Source organism: Gasterosteus aculeatus, chromosome 6, assembly GCF_964276395.1.
Source record: "Gasterosteus aculeatus chromosome 6, fGasAcu3.hap1.1, whole genome shotgun sequence".
In the NCBI taxonomy this organism is placed as follows: Eukaryota; Metazoa; Chordata; class Actinopteri; order Perciformes; family Gasterosteidae; genus Gasterosteus; species Gasterosteus aculeatus.
The window spans coordinates 10932087-10952278 of record NC_135693.1 but is presented as its reverse complement, the minus strand read 5'-3'; the positions used below and the strand labels follow the sequence as shown (position 1 = coordinate 10952278).

The window sequence follows — 20192 nt, the reverse complement described above, 5'->3', positions numbered from 1 at the left end:
ATTAAATTTAATCGTTTTCAGGAAAAACTTAAAACAGTGGCGCTGTGGTTTAGCTGGTCAAAGGGCCTGTGTTGTAACCAGGAGATCCTGGGTTCAAATCCCGGCAGTGCCTTTAACCTCTGTTTTGACTTCCTTTTTTTTATTATTCCAACTTGCTGAGATATTACATTTTACTTTTGTGCATTAAACCCTGGTGTAATACAGCTAAACTCAAGATCTTTAGGAATAAAAGGCATATCCAAGGGCTCTGTGGCTTAGTTGGTTAAATCGCCTGTTTCGTAAACAGGAGACCCTGGGTTCAAATCCCAGCAGGGCCTTCGTCGCTATAATATTCATTTAGTGTTCATAATGCCTTGTTTACAAACGAGATTCCAGTTTCATAGGGACGAGGGTACTAACAAAGGAAATGTGGTTTGATGCTTGACTGACTGTCTCAAAAGATCCTGTTTAATTCTCGACCCCATCTTTAAAAGTTTAACAGCATTTTTAGATTTCCAACATGGTAAAAATGAATTAAATTTAATCGTTTTCAGGAAAAACTTAAAACAGTGGCGCTGTGGCTTAGCTGGTCAAAGTGCCTGTCTTGTAAACAGGAGATCCTGGGTTCAAATCCCAGCAGTGCCTTTAACCCAGTGTTTTCACTTCATTTTCATAATTAAAACTTTTTTGAAAAGAAGTTCAACTCGTTTTGGGTTTAACAGCTTCAAGTAGAGGCGCTGTGGCTTAGATGGTCAAAGTGCCTGTCTAGTAAACAGGAGATCCTGGGTTCAAATCCCAGCAGTGCCTTTAAAAATGTTTCTTGTCTTCATTTTTCCGATTAAAACTTTTTTGAAAAGAAGTTCAACTTGTTTTTGGTTTAAACACTTCAAGCAGAGGCGCTGTGGCTTAGTTGGTCAAAGTGCCTGTCTAGTAAACAGGAGATCCTGGGTTCAAATCCCAGCAGTGCCTTTAAAAATGTGTCTTGTCTTCATTTTTCTGATTAAAACTTTTTTGAAAAGGTATTCAATTCGTTTTTTGTTTAGGTGCTTCAAGTAGAGGCGCTGTGGCTTAGTTGGTCAAAGTGCCTGTCTAGTAAACAGGAGATCCTGGGTTCAAATCCCAGCAGTGCCTTTAACCTCTGTTTTGACTTCATTTTCATAATTAAAACTTTTTTGAAAAGAAGTTCAACTTGTTTTTGGTTTAAACGCTTCAAGTAGAGGCTCTGTGGCTTAGTTGGTCAAAGTGCCTGTCTAGTAAACAGGAATTCCTAGGTTCAAATCCCAGCAGTGCCTTTAACCCAGTGTTTGGACTTCATTTTCATAATTAAAACTTTTTTGAAGAGAAGTTCAACTCTTTTTTGGTTTAAACGCTTCAAGTAGAGGCGCTGTGGCTTAGTTGGTCAAAGTGCCTGTCTAGTAAACAGGAGATCCTGGGTTCAAATCCCAGCAGTGCCTCTAACCCAGTGTTTTCACTTCATTTTCATAATTAAAACTTTTTTGAAAAGAAGTTCAACTCGTTTTTGGTTTAAACGCTTCAAGTAGAGGCTCTGTGGATTAGTTGGTCAAAGTGCCTGTCTAGTAAACAGGAGATCCTGGGTTCAAATCCCAGCAGTGCCTTTAACCTCTGTTTTGACTTCCTTTTTTTTATTATTCCAACTTGCTGAGATATTACATTTTACTTTTGTGCATTAAAACCTGGTGAAATACAGCTAAACTCAAGATCTTTAGGAATAAAAGGCATATCCAAGGGCTCTGTGGCTTAGTTGGTTAAAGCCCCTGTTTCGTAAACAGGAGACCCTGGGTTCAAATCCCAGCAGGGCCTTCGTCTCTATAATATTCATTTAGTGTCCATAATGCCTTCTTTACAAACGAGATTCCAGTTTCATAGGGACGAGTCTACTAACAAAGGCAATGTGGTTTGATGCTTGACTGACTGTCTCAAAAGATCCTGTTTAATTCTCGACCCCATCTTTAAAAGTTTAACAGCATTTTTAGATTTCCAACATGGTAAAAATGAATTAAATTTAATCGTTTTCAGGAAAAACTTAAAACAGTGGCGCTGTGGCTTAGCTGGTCAAAGTGCCTGTCTTGTAAACAGGAGATCCTGGGTTCAAATCCCGGCAGTGCCTTTAACCTCTGTTTTGACTTCCTTTTTTTTATTATTCCAACTTGCTGAGATATTACATTTTACTTTTGTGCATTAAACCCTGGTGTAATACAGCTAAACTCAAGATCTTTAGGAATAAAAGGCATATCCAAGGGCTCTGTGGCTTAGTTGGTTAAAGCGCCTGTTTCGTAAACAGGAGACCCTGGGTTCAAATCCCAGCAGGGCCTTCGTCGCTATAATATTCATTTAGTGTTCATAATGCCTTGTTTACAAACGAGATTCCAGTTTCATAGGGACGAGGGTACTAACAAAGGAAATGTGGTTTGATGCTTGACTGACTGTCTCAAAAGATCCTGTTTAATTCTCGACCCCATCTTTAAAAGTTTAACAGCATTTTTAGATTTCCAACATGGTAAAAATGAATTAAATTTAATCGTTTTCAGGAAAAACTTAAAACAGTGGCGCTGTGGCTTAGCTGGTCAAAGTGCCTGTCTTGTAAACAGGAGATCCTGGGTTCAAATCCCAGCAGTGCCTTTAACCCAGTGTTTTCACTTCATTTTCATAATTAAACCTTTTTTGAAAAGAAGTTCAACTCGTTTTTGGTTTAACAGCTTCAAGTAGAGGCGCTGTGGCTTAGATGGTCAAAGTGCCTGTCTAGTAAACAGGAGATCCTGGGTTCAAATCCCAGCAGCGCCTTTAAAAATGTGTCTTGTCTTCATTTTTCTGATTAAAACTTTTTTGAAAAGGTATTCAATTCGTTTTTTGTTTAGGTGCTTCAAGTAGAGGCGCTGTGGCTTAGTTGGTCAAAGTGCCTGTCTAGTAAACAGGAGATCCTGGGTTCAAATCCCAGCAGTGCCTTTAACCCAGTGTTTTCACTTCATTTTCATAATTAAAACTTTTTTGAAAAGAAGTTCAACTCGTTTTTGGTTTAAACACTTCAAGTAGAGGCTCTGTGGCTTAGTTGGTCAAAGTGCCTGTCTAGTAAACAGGAGATCCTGGATTCAAATCCCGGCAGTGCCTTTAACCTCTGTTTTGACTTCCTTTTTTTTATTATTCCAACTTGCTGAGATATTACATTTTACTTTTGTGCATTAAAACCTGGTGTAATACAGCTAAACTCAAGATCTTTAGGAATAAAAGGCATATCCAAGGGCTCTGTGGCTTAGTTGGTTAAAGCGCCTGTTTCGTAAATAGGAGACCCTGGGTTCAAATGCCAGCAGGGCCTTCGTCGCTATAATATTCATTTAGTGTTCATAATGCCTTGTTTACAAACGAGATTCCAGTTTCATAGGGACGAGGGTACTAACAAAGGAAATGTGGTTTGATGCTTGACTGACTGTCTCAAAAGATCCTGTTTAATTCTCGACCCCATCTTTAAAAGTTTAACAGCATTTTTAGATTTCCAACATGGTAAAAATGAATTAAATTTAATCGTTTTCAGGAAAAACTTAAAACAGTGGCGCTGTGGCTTAGCTGGTCAAAGTGCCTGTCTAGTAAACAGGAGATCCTGGGTTCAAATCCCAGCAGTGCCTTTAACCTCTGTTTTGACTTCCTTTTTTTATTATTCCAACTTGGTGAGATATTACATTTTACTTTTGTGCATTAAAACCTGGTGAAATACAGCTAAACTCAAGATCTTTAGGAATAAAAGGCATATCCAAGGGCTCTGTGGCTTAGTTGGTTAAAGCGCCTGTTTCGTAAACAGGAGACCCTGGGTTCAAATCGCAGCAGGGCCTTCGTCTCTATAATATTCATTTAGTGTCCATAATGCCTTGTTTACAAACGAGATTCCAGTTTCATAGGGACGAGGGTACTAACAAAGGAAATGTGGTTTGATGCTTGACTGACTGTCTCAAAAGATCCTGTTTAATTCTTGACCCCATCTTTAAAAGTTTAACAGCATTTTTAGATTTCCAACATGGTAAAAATGAATTAAATTTAATCGTTTTCAGGAAAAACTTAAAACAGTGGCGCTGTGGCTTAGCTGGTCAAAGTGCCTGTCTTGTAAACAGGAGATCCTGGGTTCAAATCCCAGCAGTGCCTTTATAACCAAGTGTTTTCACTTCATTTTCATAATTAAAACTTTTTTGAAAAGAAGTTCAACTCGTTTTGGGTTTAACAGCTTCAAGTAGAGGCGCTGTGGCTTAGATGGTCAAAGTGCCTGTCTAGTAAACAGGAGATCCTGGGTTCAAATCACAGCAGTGCCTTTAACCCAGTGTTTTGACTTCATTTTCATAATTAAAACTTTTTTGAAAAGAAGTTCAACTTGTTTTTGGTTTAAACACTTCAAGTAGAGGCTCTGTGGCTTAGTTGGTCAAAGTGCCTGTCTAGTAAACAGGAATTCCTAGGTTCAAATCCCAGCAGTGCCTTTAACCCAGTGTTTGGACTTCATTTTCATAATTAAAACTTTTTTGAAGAGAAGTTCAACTCTTTTTTGGTTTAAACGCTTCAAGTAGAGGCGCTGTGGCTTAGTTGGTCAAAGTGCCTGTCTAGTAAACAGGAGATCCTGGGTTCAAATCCCAGCAGTGCCTCTAACCCAGTGTTTTCACTTCATTTTCATAATTAAAACTTTTTTGAAAAGAAGTTCAACTCGTTTTTGGTTTAAACGCTTCAAGTAGAGGCTCTGTGGATTAGTTGGTCAAAGTGCCTGTCTAGTAAACAGGAGATCCTGGGTTCAAATCCCAGCAGTGCCTTTAACCTCTGTTTTGACTTCCTTTTTTTAAATATTCAAACTTGCTGAGATATTACATTTTACTTTTGTGCATTAAAACCTGGTGAAATACAGCTAAACTCAAGATCTTTAGGAATAAAAGGCATATCCAAGGGCTCTGTGGCTTAGTTGGTTAAATCGCCTGTTTCGTAAACAGGAGACCCTGGGTTTAAATCCCAGCAGGGCCTTCGTCGCTATAATATTCATTTAGTGTTCATAATGCCTTGTTTACAAACGAGATTCCAGATTCATAGGGACGAGTCTACTAACAAAGGCAATGTGGTTTGATGCTTGACTGACTGTCTCAAAAGATCCTGTTTGATTCTCGACCCCATCTTTAAAAGTTTAACAGCATTTTTAGATTTCCAACATGGTAAAAATGAATTAAATTTAATCGTTTTCAGGAAAAACTTAAAACAGTGGCGCTGTGGTTTAGCTGGTCAAAGTGCCTGTCTTGTAAACAGGAGATCCTGGGTTCAAATCCCAGCAGTGCCTTTAACCCAGTGTTTTCACTTCATTTTCATAATTAAAACTTTTTTGAAAAGAAGTTCAACTCGTTTTTGGTTTAACAGCTTCAAGTAGAGGCGCTGTGGCTTAGATGGTCAAAGTGCCTGTCTAGTAAACAGGAGATCCTGGGTTCAAATCCCAGCAGTGCCTTTAAAAATGTGTCTTGTCTTCATTTTTCTGATTAAAACTTTTTTGAAAAGGTATTCAATTCGTTTTTTGTTTAGGTGCTTCAAGTAGAGGCGCTGTGGCTTAGTTGGTCAAAGTGCCTGTCTAGTAAACAGGAGATCCTGGGTTTAAATCCCAGCAGGGCCTTCGTCGCTATAATATTCATTTAGTGTTCATAATGCCTTGTTTACAAACGAGATTCCAGATTCATAGGGACGAGTCTACTAACAAAGGCAATGTGGTTTGATGCTTGACTGACTGTCTCAAAAGATCCTGTTTAATTCTCGACCCCATCTTTAAAAGTTTAACAGCATTTTTAGATTTCCAACATGGTAAAAATGAATTAAATTTAATCGTTTTCAGGAAAAACTTAAAACAGTGGCGCTGTGGTTTAGCTGGTCAAAGGGCCTGTCTTGTAACCAGGAGATCCTGGGTTCAAATCCCGGCAGTGCCTTTAACCTCTGTTTTGACTTCCTTTTTTTTATTATTCCAACTTGCTGAGATATTACATTTTACTTTTGTGCATTAAACCCTGGTGTAATACAGCTAAACTCAAGATCTTTAGGAATAAAAGGCATATCCAAGGGCTCTGTGGCTTAGTTGGTTAAATCGCCTGTTTCGTAAACAGGAGACCCTGGGTTCAAATCCCAGCAGGGCCTTCGTCGCTATAATATTCATTTAGTGTTCATAATGCCTTGTTTACAAACGAGATTCCAGTTTCATAGGGACGAGGGTACTAACAAAGGAAATGTGGTTTGATGCTTGACTGACTGTCTCAAAAGATCCTGTTTAATTCTCGACCCCATCTTTAAAAGTTTAACAGCATTTTTAGATTTCCAACATGGTAAAAATGAATTAAATTTAATCGTTTTCAGGAAAAACTTAAAACAGTGGCGCTGTGGCTTAGCTGGTCAAAGTGCCTGTCTTGTAAACAGGAGATCCTGGGTTCAAATCCCAGCAGTGCCTTTAACCCAGTGTTTTCACTTCATTTTCATAATTAAAACTTTTTTGAAAAGAAGTTCAACTCGTTTTTGGTTTAACAGCTTCAAGTAGAGGCGCTGTGGCTTAGATGGTCAAAGTGCCTGTCTAGTAAACAGGAGATCCTGGGTTCAAATCCCAGCAGTGCCTTTAAAAATGTGTCTTGTCTTCATTTTTCTGATTAAAACTTTTTTGAAAAGGTATTCAATTCGTTTTTTGTTTAGGTGCTTCAAGTAGAGGCGCTGTGGCTTAGTTGGTCAAAGTGCCTGTCTAGTAAACAGGAGATCCTGGGTTCAAATCCCAGCAGTGCCTTTAACCCAGTGTTTTCACTTCATTTTCATAATTAAAACTTTTTTGAACAGAAGTTCAACTCGTTTTTGGTTTAAACACTTCAAGTAGAGGCTCTGTGGCTTAGTTGGTCAAAGTGCCTGTCTAGTCAACAGGAGATCCTGGGTTCAAATCCCAGCAGTGCCTTTAACCTCTGTTTTGACTTCCTTTTTTTATTATTCCAACTTGGTGAGATATTACATTTTACTTTTGTGCATTAAAACCTGGTGAAATACAGCTAAACTCAAGATCTTTAGGAATAAAAGGCATATCCAAGGGCTCTGTGGCTTAGTTGGTTAAAGCGCCTGTTTCGTAAACAGGAGACCCTGGGTTCAAATTCCTTCCTTTTTTTATTATTCCAACTTGGTGAGATATTACATTTTACTTTTGTGCATTAAAACCTGGTGAAATACAGCTAAACTCAAGATCTTTAGGAATAAAAAGCATATCCAAGGGCTCTGTGGCTTAGTTGGTTAAAGCGCCTGTTTCGTAAACAGGAGACCCTGGGTTCAAATCCCAGCAGGGCCTTCGTCTCTATAATATTCATTTAGTGTCCATAATGCCTTGTTTACAAACGAGATTCCAGTTTCATAGGGACGAGGGTACTAACAAAGGAAATGTGGTTTGATGCTTGACTGACTGTCTCAAAAGATCCTGTTTAATTCTTGACCCCATCTTTAAAAGTTTACCAGCATTTTTAGATTTCCAACATGGTAAAAATGAATTAAATTTAATCGTTTTCAGGAAAAACTTAAAACAGTGGCGCTGTGGCTTAGCTGGTCAAAGTGCCTGTCTTGTAAACAGGAGATCCTGGGTTCAAATCCCAGCAGTGCCTTTAACCTCTGTTTTGACTTCCTTTTTTTTATTATTCCAACTTGCTGAGATATTACATTTTACTTTTGTGCATTAAAACCTGGTGTAATACAGCTAAACTCAAGATCTTTAGGAATAAAAGGCATATCCAAGGGCTCTGTGGCTTAGTTGGTTAAAGCGCCTGTTTCGTAAATAGGAGACCCTGGGTTCAAATGCCAGCAGGGCCTTCGTCGCTATAATATTCATTTAGTGTTCATAATGCCTTGTTTACAAACGAGATTCCAGTTTCATAGGGACGAGGGTACTAACAAAGGAAATGTGGTTTGATGCTTGACTGACTGTCTCAAAAGATCCTGTTTAATTCTCGACCCCATCTTTAAAAGTTTAACAGCATTTTTAGATTTCCAACATGGTAAAAATGAATTAAATTTAATCGTTTTCAGGAAAAACTTAAAACAGTGGCGCTGTGGCTTAGCTGGTCATAGTGCCTGTCTTGTAAACAGGAGATCCTGGGTTCAAATCCCAGCAGTGCCTTTAACCCAGTGTTTTCACTTCATTTTCATAATTAAAACTTTTTTGAAAAGAAGTTCAACTCGTTTTTGGTTTAAGCGCTTCAAGTAGAGGCGCTGTGGCTTAGATGGTCAAAGTGCCTGTCTAGTAAACAGGAGATCCTGGGTTCAAATCCCAGCAGTGCCTTTAAAAATGTGTCTTGTCTTCATTTTTCTGATTAAAACTTTTTTGAAAAGGTATTCAATTCGTTTTTTGTTTAGGTGCTTCAAGTAGAGGCGCTGTGGCTTAGTTGGTCAAAGTGCCTGTCTAGTAAACAGGAGATCCTGGGTTCAAATCCCAGCAGTGCCTTTAACCCAGTGTTTTCACTTCATTTTCATAATTAAAACTTTTTTGAAAAGAAGTTCAACTCGTTTTTGGTTTAAACGCTTCAAGTAGAGGCTCTGTGGCTTAGTTGGTCAAAGTGCCTGTCTAGTCAACAGGAGATCCTGGGTTCAAATCCCAGCAGTGCCTTTAACCTCTGTTTTGACTTCCTTTTTTTATTATTCCAACTTGGTGAGATATTACATTTTACTTTTGTGCATTAAAACCTGGTGAAATACAGCTAAACTCAAGATCTTTAGGAATAAAAGGCATATCCAAGGGCTCTGTGGCTTAGTTGGTTAAAGCGCCTGTTTCGTAAACAGGAGACCCTGGGTTCAAATTCCTTCCTTTTTTTATTATTCCAACTTGGTGAGATATTACATTTTACTTTTGTGCATTAAAACCTGGTGAAATACAGCTAAACTCAAGATCTTTAGGAATAAAAGGCATACCCAAGGGCTCTGTGGCTTAGTTGGTTAAAGGGCCTGTTTCGTAAACAGGAGACCCTGGGTTCAAATCCCAGCAGGGTCTTCGTCTCTATAATATTCATTTAGTGTCCATAATGCCTTGTTTACAAACGAGATTCCAGTTTCATAGGGACGAGGGTACTAACAAAGGAAATGTGGTTTGATGCTTGACTGACTGTCTCAAAAGATCCTGTTTAATTCTTGACCCCATCTTTAAAAGTTTAACAGCATTTTTAGATTTCCAACATGGTAAAAATGAATTAAATTTAATCGTTTTCAGGAAAAACTTAAAACAGTGGCGCTGTGGCTTAGCTGGTCAAAGTGCCTGTCTTGTAAACAGGAGATCCTGGGTTCAAATCCCAGCAGTGCCTTTATAACCAAGTGTTTTCACTTCATTTTCATAATTAAAACTTTTTTGAAAAGAAGTTCAACTTGTTTTGGGTTTAACAGCTTCAAGTAGAGGCGCTGTGGCTTAGATGGTCAAAGTGCCTGTCTAGTAAACAGGAGATCCTGGGTTCAAATCCCAGCAGTGCCTTTAACCCAGTGTTTTGACTTCATTTTCATAATTAAAACTTTTTTGAAAAGAAGTTCAACTTGTTTTTGGTTTAAACGCTTCAAGTAGAGGCTCTGTGGCTTAGTTGGTCATAGTGCCTGTCTTGTAAACAGGAGATCCTGGGTTCAAATCCCAGCAGTGCCTTTAACCCAGTGTTTTCACTTCATTTTCATAATTAAAACTTTTTTGAAGAGAAGTTCAACTCGTTTTTGGTTTAAGCGCTTCAAGTAGAGGCGCTGTGGCTTAGTTGGTCAAAGTGCCTGTCTAGTCAACAGGAGATCCTGGGTTCAAATCCTAGCAGTGCCTTTAACCTCTGTTTTGACTTCCTTTTTTTATTATTCCAACTTGGTGAGATATTACATTTTACTTTTGTGCATTAAAACCTGGTGAAATACAGCTAAACTCAAGATCTTTAGGAATAAAAGGCATATCCAAGGGCTCTGTGGCTTAGTTGGTTAAAGCGCCTGTTTCGTAAACAGGAGACCCTGGGTTCAAATTCCTTCCTTTTTTTATTATTCCAACTTGGTGAGATATTACATTTTACTTTTGTGCATTAAAACCTGGTGAAATACAGCTAAACTCAAGATCTTTAGGAATAAAAGGCATATCCAAGGGCTCTGTGGCTTAGTTGGTTAAAGCGCCTGTTTCGTAAACAGGAGACCCTGGGTTCAAATCCCAGCAGGGTCTTCGTCTCTATAATATTCATTTAGTGTCCATAATGCCTTGTTTACAAACGAGATTCCAGTTTCATAGGGACGAGGGTACTAACAAAGGAAATGTGGTTTGATGCTTGACTGACTGTCTCAAAAGATCCTGTTTAATTCTTGACCCCATCTTTAAAAGTTTAACAGCATTTTTAGATTTCCAACATGGTAAAAATGAATTAAATTTAATCGTTTTCAGGAAAAACTTAAAACAGTGGCGCTGTGGCTTAGCTGGTCAAAGTGCCTGTCTTGTAAACAGGAGATCCTGGGTTCAAATCCCAGCAGTGCCTTTATAACCAAGTGTTTTCACTTCATTTTCATAATTAAAACTTTTTTGAAAAGAAGTTCAACTTGTTTTGGGTTTAACAGCTTCAAGTAGAGGCGCTGTGGCTTAGATGGTCAAAGTGCCTGTCTAGTAAACAGGAGATCCTGGGTTCAAATCCCAGCAGTGCCTTTAACCCAGTGTTTTGACTTCATTTTCATAATTAAAACTTTTTTGAAAAGAAGTTCAACTTGTTTTTGGTTTAAACGCTTCAAGTAGAGGCTCTGTGGCTTAGTTGGTCATAGTGCCTGTCTTGTAAACAGGAGATCCTGGGTTCAAATCCCAGCAGTGCCTTTAACCCAGTGTTTTCACTTCATTTTCATAATTAAAACTTTTTTGAAGAGAAGTTCAACTCGTTTTTGGTTTAAGCGCTTCAAGTAGAGGCGCTGTGGCTTAGATGGTCAAAGTGCCTGTCTAGTAAACAGGAGATCCTGGGTTCAAATCCCAGCAGTGCCTTTAACCTCTGTTTTGACTTCCTTTTTTTATTATTCCAACTTGGTGAGATATTACATTTTACTTTTGTGCATTAAAACCTGGTGAAATACAGCTAAACTCAAGATCTTTAGGAATAAAAGGCATATCCAAGGGCTCTGTGGCTTAGTTGGTTAAAGCGCCTGTTTCGTAAACAGGAGACCCTGGATTCAAATCCCAGCAGGGCCTTCGTCTCTATAATATTCATTTAGTGTCCATAATGCCTTGTTTACAAACGAGATTCCAGTTTCATAGGGACGAGGGTACTAACAAAGGAAATGTGGTTTGATGCTTGACTGACTGTCTCAAAAGATCCTGTTTAATTCTTGACCCCATCTTTAAAAGTTTAACAGCATTTTTAGATTTCCAACATGGTAAAAATGAATTAAATTTAATCGTTTTCAGGAAAAACTTAAAACAGTGGCGCTGTGGCTTAGCTGGTCAAAGTGCCTGTCTTGTAAACAGGAGATCCTGGGTTCAAATCCCAGCAGTGCCTTTATAACCCAGTGTTTTCACTTCATTTTCATAATTAAAACTTTTTTGAAAAGAAGTTCAACTCGTTTTGGGTTTAACAGCTTCAAGTAGAGGCGCTGTGGCTTAGATGGTCAAAGTGCCTGTCTAGTAAACAGGAGATCCTGGGTTCAAATCCCAGCAGTGCCTTTAACCCAGTGTTTTGACTTCATTTTTATAATTAAAACTTTTTTGAAAAGAAGTTCAACTTGTTTTTGGTTTAAACGCTTCAAGTAGAGGCTCTGTGGCTTAGTTGGTCAAAGTGCCTGTCTAGTAAACAGGAATTCCTAGGTTCAAATCCCAGCAGTGCCTTTAACCCAGTGTTTGGACTTCATTTTCATAATTAAAACTTTTTTGAAGAGAAGTTCAACTCTTTTTTGGTTTAAACGCTTCAAGTAGAGGCGCTGTGGCTTAGTTGGTCAAAGTGCCTGTCTAGTAAACAGGAGATCCTGGGTTCAAATCCCAGCAGTGCCTTTAACCCAGTGTTTTCACTTCATTTTCATAATTAAAACTTTTTTGAAAAGAAGTTCAACTCGTTTTTGGTTTAAACGCTTAAAGTAGAGGCTCTGTGGATTAGTTGGTCAAAGTGCCTGTCTAGTAAACAGGAGATCCTGGGTTCAAATCCCGGCAGTGCCTTTAACCTCTGTTTTGACTTCCTTTTTTTTATTATTCCAACTTGCTGAGATATTACATTTTACTTTTGTGCATTAAAACCTGGTGTAATACAGCTAAACTCAAGATCTTTAGGAATAAAAGGCATATCCAAGGGCTCTGTGGCTTAGTTGGTTAAAGCGCCTGTTTCGTAAATAGGAGACCCTGGGTTCAAATGCCAGCAGGGCCTTCGTCGCTATAATATTCATTTAGTGTTCATAATGCCTTGTTTACAAACGAGATTCCAGTTTCATAGGGACGAGGGTACTAACAAAGGAAATGTGGTTTGATGCTTGACTGACTGTCTCAAAAGATCCTGTTTAATTCTCGACCCCATCTTTAAAAGTTTAACAGCATTTTTAGATTTCCAACATGGTAAAAATGAATTAAATTTAATCGTTTTCAGGAAAAACTTAAAACAGTGGCGCTGTGGCTTAGCTGGTCATAGTGCCTGTCTTGTAAACAGGAGATCCTGGGTTCAAATCCCAGCAGTGCCTTTAACCCAGTGTTTTCACTTCATTTTCATAATTAAAACTTTTTTGAAAAGAAGTTCAACTCGTTTTTGGTTTAAGCGCTTCAAGTAGAGGCGCTGTGGCTTAGATGGTCAAAGTGCCTGTCTAGTAAACAGGAGATCCTGGGTTCAAATCCCAGCAGTGCCTTTAAAAATGTGTCTTGTCTTCATTTTTCTGATTAAAACTTTTTTGAAAAGGTATTCAATTCGTTTTTTGTTTAGGTGCTTCAAGTAGAGGCGCTGTGGCTTAGTTGGTCAAAGTGCCTGTCTAGTAAACAGGAGATCCTGGGTTCAAATCCCAGCAGTGCCTTTAACCTCTGTTTTGACTTCCTTTTTTTATTATTCCAACTTGGTGAGATATTACATTTTACTTTTGTGCATTAAAACCTGGTGAAATACAGCTAAACTCAAGATCTTTAGGAATAAAAGGCATATCCAAGGGCTCTGTGGCTTAGTTGGTTAAAGCGCCTGTTTCGTAAACAGGAGACCCTGGGTTCAAATCCCAGCAGGGTCTTCGTCTCTATAATATTCATTTAGTGTCCATAATGCCTTGTCTACAAACGAGATTCCAGTTTCATAGGGACGAGGGTACTAACAAAGGAAATGTGGTTTGATGCTTGACTGACTGTCTCAAAAGATCCTGTTTAATTCTTGACCCCATCTTTAAAAGTTTAACAGCATTTTTAGATTTCCAACATGGTAAAAATGAATTAAATTTAATCGTTTTCAGGAAAAACTTAAAACAGTGGCGCTGTGGCTTAGCTGGTCAAAGTGCCTGTCTTGTAAACAGGAGATCCTGGGTTCAAATCCCAGCAGTGCCTTTATAACCAAGTGTTTTCACTTCATTTTCATAATTAAAACTTTTTTGAAAAGAAGTTCAACTTGTTTTGGGTTTAACAGCTTCAAGTAGAGGCGCTGTGGCTTAGATGGTCAAAGTGCCTGTCTAGTAAACAGGAGATCCTGGGTTCAAATCCCAGCAGTGCCTTTAACCCAGTGTTTTGACTTCATTTTCATAATTAAAACTTTTTTGAAAAGAAGTTCAACTTGTTTTTGGTTTAAACGCTTCAAGTAGAGGCTCTGTGGCTTAGTTGGTCATAGTGCCTGTCTTGTAAACAATAGATCCTGGGTTCAAATCCCAGCAGTGCCTTTAACCCAGTGTTTTCACTTCATTTTCATAATTAAAACTTTTTTGAAGAGAAGTTCAACTCGTTTTTGGTTTAAGCGCTTCAAGTAGAGGCGCTGTGGCTTAGATGGTCAAAGTGCCTGTCTAGTAAACAGGAGATCCTGGGTTCAAATCCCGGCAGTGCCTTTAACCTCTGTTTTGACTTCCTTTTTTTTATTATTCCAACTTGCTGAGATATTACATTTTACTTTTGTGCATTAAACCCTGGTGTAATACAGCTAAACTCAAGATCTTTAGGAATAAAAGGCATATCCAAGGGCTCCGTGGCTTAGTTGGTTAAAGCGCCTGTTTCGTAAACAGGAGACCCTGGGTTCAAATCCCAGCAGGGCCTTCGTCGCTATAATATTCATTTAGTGTTCATAATGCCTTGTTTACAAACGAGATTCCAGTTTCATAGGGACGAGGGTACTAACAAAGGAAATGTGGTTTGATGCTTGACTGACTGTCTCAAAAGATCCTGTTTAATTCTCGACCCCATCTTTAAAAGTTTAACAGCATTTTTAGATTTCCAACATGGTAAAAATGAATTAAATTTAATCGTTTTCAGGAAAAACTTAAAACAGTGGCGCTGTGGCTTAGCTGGTCAAAGTGCCTGTCTTGTAAACAGGAGATCCTGGGTTCAAATCCCAGCAGTGCCTTTAACCCAGTGTTTTCACTTCATTTTCATAATTAAAACTTTTTTGAAAAGAAGTTCAACTCGTTTTTGGTTTAAGCGCTTCAAGTAGAGGCGCTGTGGCTTAGATGGTCAAAGTGCCTGTCTAGTAAACAGGAGATCCTGGGTTCAAATCCCAGCAGTGCCTTTAAAAATGTGTCTTGTCTTCATTTTTCTATTTAAAACATTTTTTGAAAAGGTATTCAATTCGTTTTTTGTTTAGGTGCTTCAAGTAGAGGTGCTGTGGCTTAGTTGGTCAAAGTGCCTGTCTAGTAAACAGGAGATCCTGGGTTCAAATCCCAGCAGTGCCTTTAACCCAGTGTTTTCACTTCATTTTCATAATTAAAACTTTTTTGAAAAGAAGTTCAACTCGTTTTTGGTTTAAACGCTTCAAGTAGAGGCTCTGTGGCTTAGTTGGTCAAAGTGCCTGTCTAGTAAACAGGAGATCCTGGGTTCAAATCCCAGCAGTGCCTTTAACCTCTGTTTTGACTTCCTTTTTTTATTATTCCAACTTGGTGAGATATTACATTTTACTTTTGTTCATTAAAACCTGGTGAAATACAGCTAAACTCAAGATCTTTAGGAATAAAAGGCATATCCAAGGGCTCTGTGGCTTAGTTGGTTAAAGCGCCTGTTTCGTAAACAGGAGACCCTGGGTTCAAATCCCAGCAGGGCCTTCGTCGCTATAATATTCATTTAGTGTTCATAATGCCTTGTTTCAAACGAGATTCCAGTTTCATAGGGACGAGTCTACTAACAAAGGCAATGTGGTTTGATGCTTGACTGACTGTCTCAAAAGATCCTGTTTAATTCTCGACCCCATCTTTAAAAGTTTAACAGCATTTTTAGATTCCCAACATGGTAAAAATGAATTAAATTTAATCGTTTTCAGGAAAAACTTAAAACAGTGGCGCTGTGGCTTAGCTGGTCGAAGTGCCTGTCTTGTAAACAGGAGATCCTGGGTTCAAATCCCAGCAGTGCCTTTAACCCAGTGTTTTGACTTCATTTTCATAATTAAATCTTTTTTGAAAAGAAGTTCAACTCGTTTTTGGTGTAAACGCTTCAAGCAGAGGCGCTGTGGCTTAGTTGGTCAAAGTGCCTGTCTAGTAAACAGGAGATCCTCGGTTCAAATCCCAGCAGTGCCTCTTACCCAGTGTTTTAACTTCATTTTCATAATTAAAACTTTTTTGAAAAGAAGTTCAACTGGCTTTTGGTTTAACAGCTTCAAGTAGAGGCTCTGTGGATTAGTTGGTCAAAGTGCCTGTCTAGTAAACAGGAGATCCTGGGTTCAAATCCCAGCAGTGCCTTTAACCCAGTGTTTTGACTTCATTTTCATAATTAAAACTTTTTTGAAAAGAAGTTCAACTGGTTTTTGGTTTAAACGCTTCAAGTAGAGGCTCTGTGGATTAGTTGGTCAAAGTGCCTGTCTAGTAAACAGGAGATCCTGGGTTCAAATCCCAGCAGTGCCTTTAACCTCTGTTTTGACTTCCTTTTTTTATTATTCCAACTTGCTGAGATATTACATTTTACTTTTGTGCATTAAAACCTGGTGAAATACAGCTAAACTCAAGATCTTTAGGAATAAAATGCATGTCCAAGGGCTCTGTGGCTTAGTTGGTTAAAGCGCCTGTTTCGTAAACAGGAGACCCTGGGTTCAAATCCCAGCAGGGCCTTCGTCGCTATAATATTCATTTGGTGTTCATAATGCCTTGTTTACAAACGAGATTCCAGTTTCATAGGGACGAGTCTACTAACAAAGGCAATGTGGTTTGATGCTAGACTGACTGTTTCAAAAGATCCTGTTTAATTCTCGACCCCATCTTTAAAAGTTTAACAGCATTTTTAGATTTCCAACATGGTAAAAATGAATTAAATTTAATCGTTTTCAGGAAAAACTTAAAACAGTGGCGCTGTGGCTTAGCTGGTCAAAGTGCCTGTCTTGTAAACAGGAGATCCTGGGTTCAAATCCCAGCAGTGCCTTTAACCCGGTGTTTTCACTTCATTTTCATGATTAAAACTTTTTTGAAAAGAAGTTCAACTCGTTTTGGGTTTAACAGCTTCAAGTAGAGGCGCTGTGGCTTAGATGGTCAAAGTGCCTGTCTAGTAAACAGGAATTCCTAGGTTCAAATCCCAGCAGTGCCATTAACCCAGTGTTTTGACTTCATTTTCATAATTAAATCTTTTTTGAAAAGAAGTTCAACTCGTTTTTGGTTTAAACGCTTCAAGCAGAGGCGCTGTGGCTTAGTTGGTCAAAGTGCCTGTCTAGTAAACAGGAGATCCTGGGTTCAAATCCCTGCGGTGCCTTTAAAAATGTTTCTTGTCTTCATTTTTCTGATTAAAACTTTTTTGAAAAGAAGTTCAACTTGTTTTTGGTTTAAACACTTCAAGCAGAGGCGCTGTGGCTTAGTTGGTCAAAGTGCCTGTCTAGTAAACAGGAGATCCTGGGTTCAAATCCCAGCAGTGCCTTTAACCCAGTGTTTTGACTTCATTTTCATAATTAAAACTTTTTTGAAAAGAAGTTCAACTTGTTTTTGGTTTAAACGCTTCAAGTAGAGGCTCTGTGGCTTAGTTGGTCAAAGTGCCTGTCTAGTAAACAGGAATTCCTAGGTTCAAATCCCAGCAGTGCCTTTAACCCAGTGTTTTCACTTCATTTTCATAATTAAAACTTTCTTGAAAAGAAGTTCAACTCGTTTTTGGTTTAAACGCTTCAAGTAGAGGCTCTGTGGATTAGTTGGTCAAAGTGCCTGTCTAGTAAACAGGAGATCCTGGGTTCAAATCCCAGCAGTGCCTTTAACCTCTGTTTTGACTTCCTTTTTTTTATTATTCCAACTTGCTGAGATATTACATTTTACTTTTGTGCATTAAAACCTGGTGAAATACAGCTAAACTCAAGATCTTTAGGAATAAAAGGCATATCCAAGGGCTCTGTGGCTTAGTTGGTTAAAGCCCCTGTTTCGTAAACAGGAGACCCTGGGTTTAAATCCCAGCAGGGCCTTCGTCGCTATAATATTCATTTAGTGTTCATAATGCCTTGTTTACAAACGAGATTCCAGTTTCATAGGGACGAGGTTACTAACAAAGGCAATGTGGTTTGATGCTTGACTGACTGTCTCAAAAGATCCTGTTTAATTCTCGACCCCATCTTTAAAAGTTTAACAGCATTTTTAGATTTCCAACATGGTAAAAATGAATTAAATTTAATCGTTTTCAGGAAAAACTTAAAACAGTGGCGCTGTGGCTTAGCTGGTCAAAGTGCCTGTCTTGTAAACAGGAGATCCTGTGTTCAAATCCCAGCAGTGCCTTTAACCCAGTGTTTTCACTTCATTTTCATAATTAAAACTTTTTTGAAAAGAAGTTCAACTCGTTTTTGGTTTAAGCGCTTCAAGTAGAGGCGCTGTGGCTTAGATGGTCAAAGTGCCTGTCTAGTAAACAGGAGATCCTGGGTTCAAATCCCAGCAGTGCCTTTAAAAATGTGTCTTGTCTTCATTTTTCTATTTAAAACATTTTTTGAAAAGAAGTTCAACTCGTTTTTGGTTTAAACGCTTCAAGTAGAGGCTCTGTGGCTTAGTTGGTCAAAGTGCCTGTCTAGTAAACAGGAGATCCTGGGTTCCAATCCCAGCAGTGCCTTTAACCTCTGTTTTGACTTCCTTTTTTTATTATTCCAACTTGGTGAGATATTACATTTTACTTTTGTGCATTAAAACCTGGTGAAATACAGCTAAACTCAAGATCTTTAGGAATAAAAGGCATATCCAAGGGCTCTGTGGCTTAGTTGGTTAAAGCGCCTGTTTCGTAAACAGGAGACCCTGGGTTCAAATCCCAGCAGGGCCTTCGTCGCTATAATATTCATTTAGTGTTCATAATGCCTTGTTTCAAACGAGATTCCAGTTTCATAGGGACGAGTCTACTAACAAAGGCAATGTGGTTTGATGCTTGACTGACTGTCTCAAAAGATCCTGTTTAATTCTCGACCCCATCTTTAAAAGTTTAACAGCATTTTTAGATTCCCAACATGGTAAAAATGAATTAAATTTAATCGTTTTCAGGAAAAACTTAAAACAGTGGCGCTGTGGCTTAGCTGGTCAAAGTGCCTGTCTTGTAAACAGGAGATCCTGGGTTCAAATCCCAGCAGTGCCTTTAACCTCTGTTTTGACTTCCTTTTTTTATTATTCCAACTTGGTGAGATATTACATTTTACTTTTGTGCATTAAAACCTGGTGAAATACAGCTAAACTCAAGATCTTTAGGAATAAAAGGCATATCCAAGGGCTCTGTGGCTTAGTTGGTTAAAGCCCCTGTTTTGTAAACAGGAGACCCTGGGTTCAAATCCCAGCAGGGCCTTCGTCGCTATAATATTCATTTAGTGTTCATAATGCCTTGTTTACAAACGAGATTCCAGTTTCATAGGGACGAGGGTACTAACAAAGGAAATGTGGTTTGATGCTTGACTGACTGTCTCAAAAGATCCTGTTTAATTCTCGACCCCATCTTTAAAAGTTTAACAGCATTTTTAGATTTCCAACATGGTAAAAATGAATTAAATTTAATCGTTTTCAGGAAAAACTTAAAACAGTGGCGCTGTGGCTTAGCTGGTCAAAGTGCCTGTCTTGTAAACAGGAGATCCTGTGTTCAAATCCCAGCAGTGCCTTTAACCCAGTGTTTTCACTTCATTTTCATAATTAAAACTTTTTTGAAAAGAAGTTCAACTCGTTTTTGGTTTAAACGCTTCAAGTAGAGGCGCTGTGGCTTAGATGGTCAAAGTGCCTGTCTAGTAAACAGGAGATCCTGGGTTCAAATCCCAGCAGTGCCTTTAACCTCTGTTTTGACTTCCTTTTTTTATTATTCCAACTTGGTGAGATATTACATTTTACTTTTGTGCATTAAAACCTGGTGAAATACAGCTAAACTCAAGATCTTTAGGAATAAAAGGCATATCCAAGGGCTCTGTGGCTTAGTTGGTTAAAGCGCCTGTTTTGTAAACAGGAGACCCTGGGTTCAAATCCCAGCAGGGCCTTCGTCGCTATAATATTCATTTAGTGTTCATAATGCCTTGTTTCAAACGAGATTCCAGTTTCATAGGGACGAGTCTACTAACAAAGGCAACGTGGTTTGATGCTTGACTGACTGTCTCAAAAGATCCTGTTTAATTCTCGACCCCATCTTTAAAAGTTTAACAGCATTTTTAGATTCCCAACATGGTAAAAATGAATTAAATTTAATCGTTTTCAGGAAAAACTTAAAACAGTGGCGCTGTGGCTTAGCTGGTCAAAGTGCCTGCCTTGTAAACAGGAGATCCTGGGTTCAAATCCCAGCAGTGCCTTTAAAAATGTGTCTTGTGTTCATTTTTCTGATTAAAACTTTTTTGAAAAGGTATTCAATTCGTTTTTTGTTTAGGTGCTTCAAGTAGAGGCGCTGTGGCTTAGTTGGTCAAAGTGCCTGTCTAGTAAACAGGAGATCCTGGGTTCAAATCCCAGCAGTGCCTTTAACCCAGTGTTTTCACTTCATTTTCATAATTAAAACTTTTTTGAAAAGAAGTTCAACTCGTTTTTGGTTTAACAGCTTCAAGTAGAGGCGCTGTGGCTTAGATGGTCAAAGTGCCTGTCTAGTAAACAGGAGATCCTGGGTTCAAATCCCAGCAGTGCCTTTAAAAATGTGTCTTGTCTTCATTTTTCTGATTAAAACTTTTTTGAAAAGGTATTCAATTCGTTTTTTG

At 38.6% G+C, this 20192-nt stretch overlaps 87 non-coding genes across 87 annotated transcripts; all 87 read left to right on the top strand.

The window, feature by feature from the left end:
* The first annotated feature begins 243 nt into the window (after nt 1–243).
* On the top strand, nt 244–317 carry trnat-cgu (transfer RNA threonine (anticodon CGU)). The gene has a single exon. It is a non-coding gene; the product is annotated as a tRNA-Thr (tRNA).
* Nucleotides 318–550: 233 nt separating this feature from the next.
* trnat-ugu (transfer RNA threonine (anticodon UGU)) lies at nt 551–624 on the top strand. Its single transcript has one exon. It is a non-coding gene; the product is annotated as a tRNA-Thr (tRNA).
* An 88-nt stretch (nt 625–712) lies between these two features.
* Nucleotides 713–786, top strand: trnat-agu (transfer RNA threonine (anticodon AGU)). Its single transcript has one exon. It is a non-coding gene; the product is annotated as a tRNA-Thr (tRNA).
* An 88-nt stretch (nt 787–874) lies between these two features.
* trnat-agu (transfer RNA threonine (anticodon AGU)) lies at nt 875–948 on the top strand. The gene has a single exon. It is a non-coding gene; the product is annotated as a tRNA-Thr (tRNA).
* An 88-nt stretch (nt 949–1036) lies between these two features.
* On the top strand, nt 1037–1110 carry trnat-agu (transfer RNA threonine (anticodon AGU)). The gene has a single exon. It is a non-coding gene; the product is annotated as a tRNA-Thr (tRNA).
* A 249-nt stretch (nt 1111–1359) lies between these two features.
* trnat-agu (transfer RNA threonine (anticodon AGU)) lies at nt 1360–1433 on the top strand. The gene has a single exon. It is a non-coding gene; the product is annotated as a tRNA-Thr (tRNA).
* Nucleotides 1434–1521: 88 nt separating this feature from the next.
* trnat-agu (transfer RNA threonine (anticodon AGU)) lies at nt 1522–1595 on the top strand. Its single transcript has one exon. It is a non-coding gene; the product is annotated as a tRNA-Thr (tRNA).
* Nucleotides 1596–1726: 131 nt separating this feature from the next.
* On the top strand, nt 1727–1800 carry trnat-cgu (transfer RNA threonine (anticodon CGU)). Its single transcript has one exon. It is a non-coding gene; the product is annotated as a tRNA-Thr (tRNA).
* Nucleotides 1801–2033: 233 nt separating this feature from the next.
* On the top strand, nt 2034–2107 carry trnat-ugu (transfer RNA threonine (anticodon UGU)). Its single transcript has one exon. It is a non-coding gene; the product is annotated as a tRNA-Thr (tRNA).
* Nucleotides 2108–2238: 131 nt separating this feature from the next.
* trnat-cgu (transfer RNA threonine (anticodon CGU)) lies at nt 2239–2312 on the top strand. The gene has a single exon. It is a non-coding gene; the product is annotated as a tRNA-Thr (tRNA).
* Nucleotides 2313–2545: 233 nt separating this feature from the next.
* trnat-ugu (transfer RNA threonine (anticodon UGU)) lies at nt 2546–2619 on the top strand. Its single transcript has one exon. It is a non-coding gene; the product is annotated as a tRNA-Thr (tRNA).
* Nucleotides 2620–2707: 88 nt separating this feature from the next.
* Nucleotides 2708–2781, top strand: trnat-agu (transfer RNA threonine (anticodon AGU)). Its single transcript has one exon. It is a non-coding gene; the product is annotated as a tRNA-Thr (tRNA).
* Nucleotides 2782–2869: 88 nt separating this feature from the next.
* Nucleotides 2870–2943, top strand: trnat-agu (transfer RNA threonine (anticodon AGU)). The gene has a single exon. It is a non-coding gene; the product is annotated as a tRNA-Thr (tRNA).
* Nucleotides 2944–3236: 293 nt separating this feature from the next.
* Nucleotides 3237–3310, top strand: trnat-cgu (transfer RNA threonine (anticodon CGU)). The gene has a single exon. It is a non-coding gene; the product is annotated as a tRNA-Thr (tRNA).
* A 233-nt stretch (nt 3311–3543) lies between these two features.
* Nucleotides 3544–3617, top strand: trnat-agu (transfer RNA threonine (anticodon AGU)). The gene has a single exon. It is a non-coding gene; the product is annotated as a tRNA-Thr (tRNA).
* Nucleotides 3618–3747: 130 nt separating this feature from the next.
* trnat-cgu (transfer RNA threonine (anticodon CGU)) lies at nt 3748–3821 on the top strand. The gene has a single exon. It is a non-coding gene; the product is annotated as a tRNA-Thr (tRNA).
* A 233-nt stretch (nt 3822–4054) lies between these two features.
* On the top strand, nt 4055–4128 carry trnat-ugu (transfer RNA threonine (anticodon UGU)). Its single transcript has one exon. It is a non-coding gene; the product is annotated as a tRNA-Thr (tRNA).
* A 90-nt stretch (nt 4129–4218) lies between these two features.
* Nucleotides 4219–4292, top strand: trnat-agu (transfer RNA threonine (anticodon AGU)). The gene has a single exon. It is a non-coding gene; the product is annotated as a tRNA-Thr (tRNA).
* A 250-nt stretch (nt 4293–4542) lies between these two features.
* On the top strand, nt 4543–4616 carry trnat-agu (transfer RNA threonine (anticodon AGU)). Its single transcript has one exon. It is a non-coding gene; the product is annotated as a tRNA-Thr (tRNA).
* An 88-nt stretch (nt 4617–4704) lies between these two features.
* On the top strand, nt 4705–4778 carry trnat-agu (transfer RNA threonine (anticodon AGU)). Its single transcript has one exon. It is a non-coding gene; the product is annotated as a tRNA-Thr (tRNA).
* A 131-nt stretch (nt 4779–4909) lies between these two features.
* On the top strand, nt 4910–4983 carry trnat-cgu (transfer RNA threonine (anticodon CGU)). Its single transcript has one exon. It is a non-coding gene; the product is annotated as a tRNA-Thr (tRNA).
* A 233-nt stretch (nt 4984–5216) lies between these two features.
* trnat-ugu (transfer RNA threonine (anticodon UGU)) lies at nt 5217–5290 on the top strand. The gene has a single exon. It is a non-coding gene; the product is annotated as a tRNA-Thr (tRNA).
* Nucleotides 5291–5378: 88 nt separating this feature from the next.
* Nucleotides 5379–5452, top strand: trnat-agu (transfer RNA threonine (anticodon AGU)). Its single transcript has one exon. It is a non-coding gene; the product is annotated as a tRNA-Thr (tRNA).
* An 88-nt stretch (nt 5453–5540) lies between these two features.
* Nucleotides 5541–5614, top strand: trnat-agu (transfer RNA threonine (anticodon AGU)). The gene has a single exon. It is a non-coding gene; the product is annotated as a tRNA-Thr (tRNA).
* A 438-nt stretch (nt 5615–6052) lies between these two features.
* trnat-cgu (transfer RNA threonine (anticodon CGU)) lies at nt 6053–6126 on the top strand. Its single transcript has one exon. It is a non-coding gene; the product is annotated as a tRNA-Thr (tRNA).
* A 233-nt stretch (nt 6127–6359) lies between these two features.
* trnat-ugu (transfer RNA threonine (anticodon UGU)) lies at nt 6360–6433 on the top strand. Its single transcript has one exon. It is a non-coding gene; the product is annotated as a tRNA-Thr (tRNA).
* Nucleotides 6434–6521: 88 nt separating this feature from the next.
* On the top strand, nt 6522–6595 carry trnat-agu (transfer RNA threonine (anticodon AGU)). Its single transcript has one exon. It is a non-coding gene; the product is annotated as a tRNA-Thr (tRNA).
* Nucleotides 6596–6683: 88 nt separating this feature from the next.
* trnat-agu (transfer RNA threonine (anticodon AGU)) lies at nt 6684–6757 on the top strand. The gene has a single exon. It is a non-coding gene; the product is annotated as a tRNA-Thr (tRNA).
* An 88-nt stretch (nt 6758–6845) lies between these two features.
* On the top strand, nt 6846–6919 carry trnat-agu (transfer RNA threonine (anticodon AGU)). The gene has a single exon. It is a non-coding gene; the product is annotated as a tRNA-Thr (tRNA).
* Nucleotides 6920–7226: 307 nt separating this feature from the next.
* On the top strand, nt 7227–7300 carry trnat-cgu (transfer RNA threonine (anticodon CGU)). Its single transcript has one exon. It is a non-coding gene; the product is annotated as a tRNA-Thr (tRNA).
* Nucleotides 7301–7533: 233 nt separating this feature from the next.
* On the top strand, nt 7534–7607 carry trnat-ugu (transfer RNA threonine (anticodon UGU)). The gene has a single exon. It is a non-coding gene; the product is annotated as a tRNA-Thr (tRNA).
* Nucleotides 7608–7738: 131 nt separating this feature from the next.
* trnat-cgu (transfer RNA threonine (anticodon CGU)) lies at nt 7739–7812 on the top strand. Its single transcript has one exon. It is a non-coding gene; the product is annotated as a tRNA-Thr (tRNA).
* A 233-nt stretch (nt 7813–8045) lies between these two features.
* trnat-ugu (transfer RNA threonine (anticodon UGU)) lies at nt 8046–8119 on the top strand. Its single transcript has one exon. It is a non-coding gene; the product is annotated as a tRNA-Thr (tRNA).
* Nucleotides 8120–8207: 88 nt separating this feature from the next.
* On the top strand, nt 8208–8281 carry trnat-agu (transfer RNA threonine (anticodon AGU)). Its single transcript has one exon. It is a non-coding gene; the product is annotated as a tRNA-Thr (tRNA).
* An 88-nt stretch (nt 8282–8369) lies between these two features.
* trnat-agu (transfer RNA threonine (anticodon AGU)) lies at nt 8370–8443 on the top strand. The gene has a single exon. It is a non-coding gene; the product is annotated as a tRNA-Thr (tRNA).
* Nucleotides 8444–8531: 88 nt separating this feature from the next.
* Nucleotides 8532–8605, top strand: trnat-agu (transfer RNA threonine (anticodon AGU)). The gene has a single exon. It is a non-coding gene; the product is annotated as a tRNA-Thr (tRNA).
* Nucleotides 8606–8912: 307 nt separating this feature from the next.
* Nucleotides 8913–8986, top strand: trnat-cgu (transfer RNA threonine (anticodon CGU)). Its single transcript has one exon. It is a non-coding gene; the product is annotated as a tRNA-Thr (tRNA).
* A 233-nt stretch (nt 8987–9219) lies between these two features.
* On the top strand, nt 9220–9293 carry trnat-ugu (transfer RNA threonine (anticodon UGU)). The gene has a single exon. It is a non-coding gene; the product is annotated as a tRNA-Thr (tRNA).
* Nucleotides 9294–9383: 90 nt separating this feature from the next.
* On the top strand, nt 9384–9457 carry trnat-agu (transfer RNA threonine (anticodon AGU)). Its single transcript has one exon. It is a non-coding gene; the product is annotated as a tRNA-Thr (tRNA).
* Nucleotides 9458–9545: 88 nt separating this feature from the next.
* On the top strand, nt 9546–9619 carry trnat-ugu (transfer RNA threonine (anticodon UGU)). The gene has a single exon. It is a non-coding gene; the product is annotated as a tRNA-Thr (tRNA).
* Nucleotides 9620–9707: 88 nt separating this feature from the next.
* Nucleotides 9708–9781, top strand: trnat-agu (transfer RNA threonine (anticodon AGU)). Its single transcript has one exon. It is a non-coding gene; the product is annotated as a tRNA-Thr (tRNA).
* Nucleotides 9782–10088: 307 nt separating this feature from the next.
* Nucleotides 10089–10162, top strand: trnat-cgu (transfer RNA threonine (anticodon CGU)). Its single transcript has one exon. It is a non-coding gene; the product is annotated as a tRNA-Thr (tRNA).
* A 233-nt stretch (nt 10163–10395) lies between these two features.
* trnat-ugu (transfer RNA threonine (anticodon UGU)) lies at nt 10396–10469 on the top strand. Its single transcript has one exon. It is a non-coding gene; the product is annotated as a tRNA-Thr (tRNA).
* A 90-nt stretch (nt 10470–10559) lies between these two features.
* On the top strand, nt 10560–10633 carry trnat-agu (transfer RNA threonine (anticodon AGU)). The gene has a single exon. It is a non-coding gene; the product is annotated as a tRNA-Thr (tRNA).
* Nucleotides 10634–10721: 88 nt separating this feature from the next.
* On the top strand, nt 10722–10795 carry trnat-ugu (transfer RNA threonine (anticodon UGU)). The gene has a single exon. It is a non-coding gene; the product is annotated as a tRNA-Thr (tRNA).
* An 88-nt stretch (nt 10796–10883) lies between these two features.
* trnat-agu (transfer RNA threonine (anticodon AGU)) lies at nt 10884–10957 on the top strand. The gene has a single exon. It is a non-coding gene; the product is annotated as a tRNA-Thr (tRNA).
* Nucleotides 10958–11087: 130 nt separating this feature from the next.
* On the top strand, nt 11088–11161 carry trnat-cgu (transfer RNA threonine (anticodon CGU)). The gene has a single exon. It is a non-coding gene; the product is annotated as a tRNA-Thr (tRNA).
* Nucleotides 11162–11394: 233 nt separating this feature from the next.
* On the top strand, nt 11395–11468 carry trnat-ugu (transfer RNA threonine (anticodon UGU)). The gene has a single exon. It is a non-coding gene; the product is annotated as a tRNA-Thr (tRNA).
* Nucleotides 11469–11558: 90 nt separating this feature from the next.
* Nucleotides 11559–11632, top strand: trnat-agu (transfer RNA threonine (anticodon AGU)). The gene has a single exon. It is a non-coding gene; the product is annotated as a tRNA-Thr (tRNA).
* Nucleotides 11633–11882: 250 nt separating this feature from the next.
* Nucleotides 11883–11956, top strand: trnat-agu (transfer RNA threonine (anticodon AGU)). The gene has a single exon. It is a non-coding gene; the product is annotated as a tRNA-Thr (tRNA).
* Nucleotides 11957–12249: 293 nt separating this feature from the next.
* Nucleotides 12250–12323, top strand: trnat-cgu (transfer RNA threonine (anticodon CGU)). The gene has a single exon. It is a non-coding gene; the product is annotated as a tRNA-Thr (tRNA).
* A 233-nt stretch (nt 12324–12556) lies between these two features.
* trnat-ugu (transfer RNA threonine (anticodon UGU)) lies at nt 12557–12630 on the top strand. Its single transcript has one exon. It is a non-coding gene; the product is annotated as a tRNA-Thr (tRNA).
* An 88-nt stretch (nt 12631–12718) lies between these two features.
* Nucleotides 12719–12792, top strand: trnat-agu (transfer RNA threonine (anticodon AGU)). Its single transcript has one exon. It is a non-coding gene; the product is annotated as a tRNA-Thr (tRNA).
* Nucleotides 12793–12880: 88 nt separating this feature from the next.
* On the top strand, nt 12881–12954 carry trnat-agu (transfer RNA threonine (anticodon AGU)). The gene has a single exon. It is a non-coding gene; the product is annotated as a tRNA-Thr (tRNA).
* Nucleotides 12955–13084: 130 nt separating this feature from the next.
* On the top strand, nt 13085–13158 carry trnat-cgu (transfer RNA threonine (anticodon CGU)). The gene has a single exon. It is a non-coding gene; the product is annotated as a tRNA-Thr (tRNA).
* Nucleotides 13159–13391: 233 nt separating this feature from the next.
* Nucleotides 13392–13465, top strand: trnat-ugu (transfer RNA threonine (anticodon UGU)). Its single transcript has one exon. It is a non-coding gene; the product is annotated as a tRNA-Thr (tRNA).
* A 90-nt stretch (nt 13466–13555) lies between these two features.
* Nucleotides 13556–13629, top strand: trnat-agu (transfer RNA threonine (anticodon AGU)). Its single transcript has one exon. It is a non-coding gene; the product is annotated as a tRNA-Thr (tRNA).
* An 88-nt stretch (nt 13630–13717) lies between these two features.
* trnat-ugu (transfer RNA threonine (anticodon UGU)) lies at nt 13718–13791 on the top strand. The gene has a single exon. It is a non-coding gene; the product is annotated as a tRNA-Thr (tRNA).
* Nucleotides 13792–13879: 88 nt separating this feature from the next.
* Nucleotides 13880–13953, top strand: trnat-agu (transfer RNA threonine (anticodon AGU)). Its single transcript has one exon. It is a non-coding gene; the product is annotated as a tRNA-Thr (tRNA).
* Nucleotides 13954–14084: 131 nt separating this feature from the next.
* Nucleotides 14085–14158, top strand: trnat-cgu (transfer RNA threonine (anticodon CGU)). Its single transcript has one exon. It is a non-coding gene; the product is annotated as a tRNA-Thr (tRNA).
* Nucleotides 14159–14391: 233 nt separating this feature from the next.
* Nucleotides 14392–14465, top strand: trnat-ugu (transfer RNA threonine (anticodon UGU)). Its single transcript has one exon. It is a non-coding gene; the product is annotated as a tRNA-Thr (tRNA).
* Nucleotides 14466–14553: 88 nt separating this feature from the next.
* Nucleotides 14554–14627, top strand: trnat-agu (transfer RNA threonine (anticodon AGU)). The gene has a single exon. It is a non-coding gene; the product is annotated as a tRNA-Thr (tRNA).
* An 89-nt stretch (nt 14628–14716) lies between these two features.
* trnat-agu (transfer RNA threonine (anticodon AGU)) lies at nt 14717–14790 on the top strand. The gene has a single exon. It is a non-coding gene; the product is annotated as a tRNA-Thr (tRNA).
* An 88-nt stretch (nt 14791–14878) lies between these two features.
* trnat-agu (transfer RNA threonine (anticodon AGU)) lies at nt 14879–14952 on the top strand. Its single transcript has one exon. It is a non-coding gene; the product is annotated as a tRNA-Thr (tRNA).
* Nucleotides 14953–15082: 130 nt separating this feature from the next.
* trnat-cgu (transfer RNA threonine (anticodon CGU)) lies at nt 15083–15156 on the top strand. Its single transcript has one exon. It is a non-coding gene; the product is annotated as a tRNA-Thr (tRNA).
* A 232-nt stretch (nt 15157–15388) lies between these two features.
* On the top strand, nt 15389–15462 carry trnat-ugu (transfer RNA threonine (anticodon UGU)). The gene has a single exon. It is a non-coding gene; the product is annotated as a tRNA-Thr (tRNA).
* An 88-nt stretch (nt 15463–15550) lies between these two features.
* Nucleotides 15551–15624, top strand: trnat-agu (transfer RNA threonine (anticodon AGU)). Its single transcript has one exon. It is a non-coding gene; the product is annotated as a tRNA-Thr (tRNA).
* Nucleotides 15625–15712: 88 nt separating this feature from the next.
* trnat-agu (transfer RNA threonine (anticodon AGU)) lies at nt 15713–15786 on the top strand. The gene has a single exon. It is a non-coding gene; the product is annotated as a tRNA-Thr (tRNA).
* An 88-nt stretch (nt 15787–15874) lies between these two features.
* Nucleotides 15875–15948, top strand: trnat-agu (transfer RNA threonine (anticodon AGU)). Its single transcript has one exon. It is a non-coding gene; the product is annotated as a tRNA-Thr (tRNA).
* A 130-nt stretch (nt 15949–16078) lies between these two features.
* On the top strand, nt 16079–16152 carry trnat-cgu (transfer RNA threonine (anticodon CGU)). Its single transcript has one exon. It is a non-coding gene; the product is annotated as a tRNA-Thr (tRNA).
* A 233-nt stretch (nt 16153–16385) lies between these two features.
* On the top strand, nt 16386–16459 carry trnat-ugu (transfer RNA threonine (anticodon UGU)). The gene has a single exon. It is a non-coding gene; the product is annotated as a tRNA-Thr (tRNA).
* Nucleotides 16460–16709: 250 nt separating this feature from the next.
* Nucleotides 16710–16783, top strand: trnat-agu (transfer RNA threonine (anticodon AGU)). Its single transcript has one exon. It is a non-coding gene; the product is annotated as a tRNA-Thr (tRNA).
* Nucleotides 16784–16871: 88 nt separating this feature from the next.
* On the top strand, nt 16872–16945 carry trnat-agu (transfer RNA threonine (anticodon AGU)). The gene has a single exon. It is a non-coding gene; the product is annotated as a tRNA-Thr (tRNA).
* Nucleotides 16946–17195: 250 nt separating this feature from the next.
* On the top strand, nt 17196–17269 carry trnat-agu (transfer RNA threonine (anticodon AGU)). Its single transcript has one exon. It is a non-coding gene; the product is annotated as a tRNA-Thr (tRNA).
* A 131-nt stretch (nt 17270–17400) lies between these two features.
* On the top strand, nt 17401–17474 carry trnat-cgu (transfer RNA threonine (anticodon CGU)). Its single transcript has one exon. It is a non-coding gene; the product is annotated as a tRNA-Thr (tRNA).
* Nucleotides 17475–17707: 233 nt separating this feature from the next.
* Nucleotides 17708–17781, top strand: trnat-ugu (transfer RNA threonine (anticodon UGU)). The gene has a single exon. It is a non-coding gene; the product is annotated as a tRNA-Thr (tRNA).
* An 88-nt stretch (nt 17782–17869) lies between these two features.
* Nucleotides 17870–17943, top strand: trnat-agu (transfer RNA threonine (anticodon AGU)). The gene has a single exon. It is a non-coding gene; the product is annotated as a tRNA-Thr (tRNA).
* Nucleotides 17944–18032: 89 nt separating this feature from the next.
* On the top strand, nt 18033–18106 carry trnat-agu (transfer RNA threonine (anticodon AGU)). The gene has a single exon. It is a non-coding gene; the product is annotated as a tRNA-Thr (tRNA).
* A 130-nt stretch (nt 18107–18236) lies between these two features.
* On the top strand, nt 18237–18310 carry trnat-cgu (transfer RNA threonine (anticodon CGU)). Its single transcript has one exon. It is a non-coding gene; the product is annotated as a tRNA-Thr (tRNA).
* Nucleotides 18311–18542: 232 nt separating this feature from the next.
* On the top strand, nt 18543–18616 carry trnat-ugu (transfer RNA threonine (anticodon UGU)). The gene has a single exon. It is a non-coding gene; the product is annotated as a tRNA-Thr (tRNA).
* Nucleotides 18617–18746: 130 nt separating this feature from the next.
* Nucleotides 18747–18820, top strand: trnat-ugu (transfer RNA threonine (anticodon UGU)). Its single transcript has one exon. It is a non-coding gene; the product is annotated as a tRNA-Thr (tRNA).
* Nucleotides 18821–19053: 233 nt separating this feature from the next.
* trnat-ugu (transfer RNA threonine (anticodon UGU)) lies at nt 19054–19127 on the top strand. Its single transcript has one exon. It is a non-coding gene; the product is annotated as a tRNA-Thr (tRNA).
* An 88-nt stretch (nt 19128–19215) lies between these two features.
* trnat-agu (transfer RNA threonine (anticodon AGU)) lies at nt 19216–19289 on the top strand. The gene has a single exon. It is a non-coding gene; the product is annotated as a tRNA-Thr (tRNA).
* Nucleotides 19290–19419: 130 nt separating this feature from the next.
* Nucleotides 19420–19493, top strand: trnat-ugu (transfer RNA threonine (anticodon UGU)). The gene has a single exon. It is a non-coding gene; the product is annotated as a tRNA-Thr (tRNA).
* A 232-nt stretch (nt 19494–19725) lies between these two features.
* Nucleotides 19726–19799, top strand: trnat-ugu (transfer RNA threonine (anticodon UGU)). Its single transcript has one exon. It is a non-coding gene; the product is annotated as a tRNA-Thr (tRNA).
* An 88-nt stretch (nt 19800–19887) lies between these two features.
* trnat-agu (transfer RNA threonine (anticodon AGU)) lies at nt 19888–19961 on the top strand. The gene has a single exon. It is a non-coding gene; the product is annotated as a tRNA-Thr (tRNA).
* Nucleotides 19962–20049: 88 nt separating this feature from the next.
* Nucleotides 20050–20123, top strand: trnat-agu (transfer RNA threonine (anticodon AGU)). Its single transcript has one exon. It is a non-coding gene; the product is annotated as a tRNA-Thr (tRNA).
* Nucleotides 20124–20192: the final 69 nt, after the last annotated feature.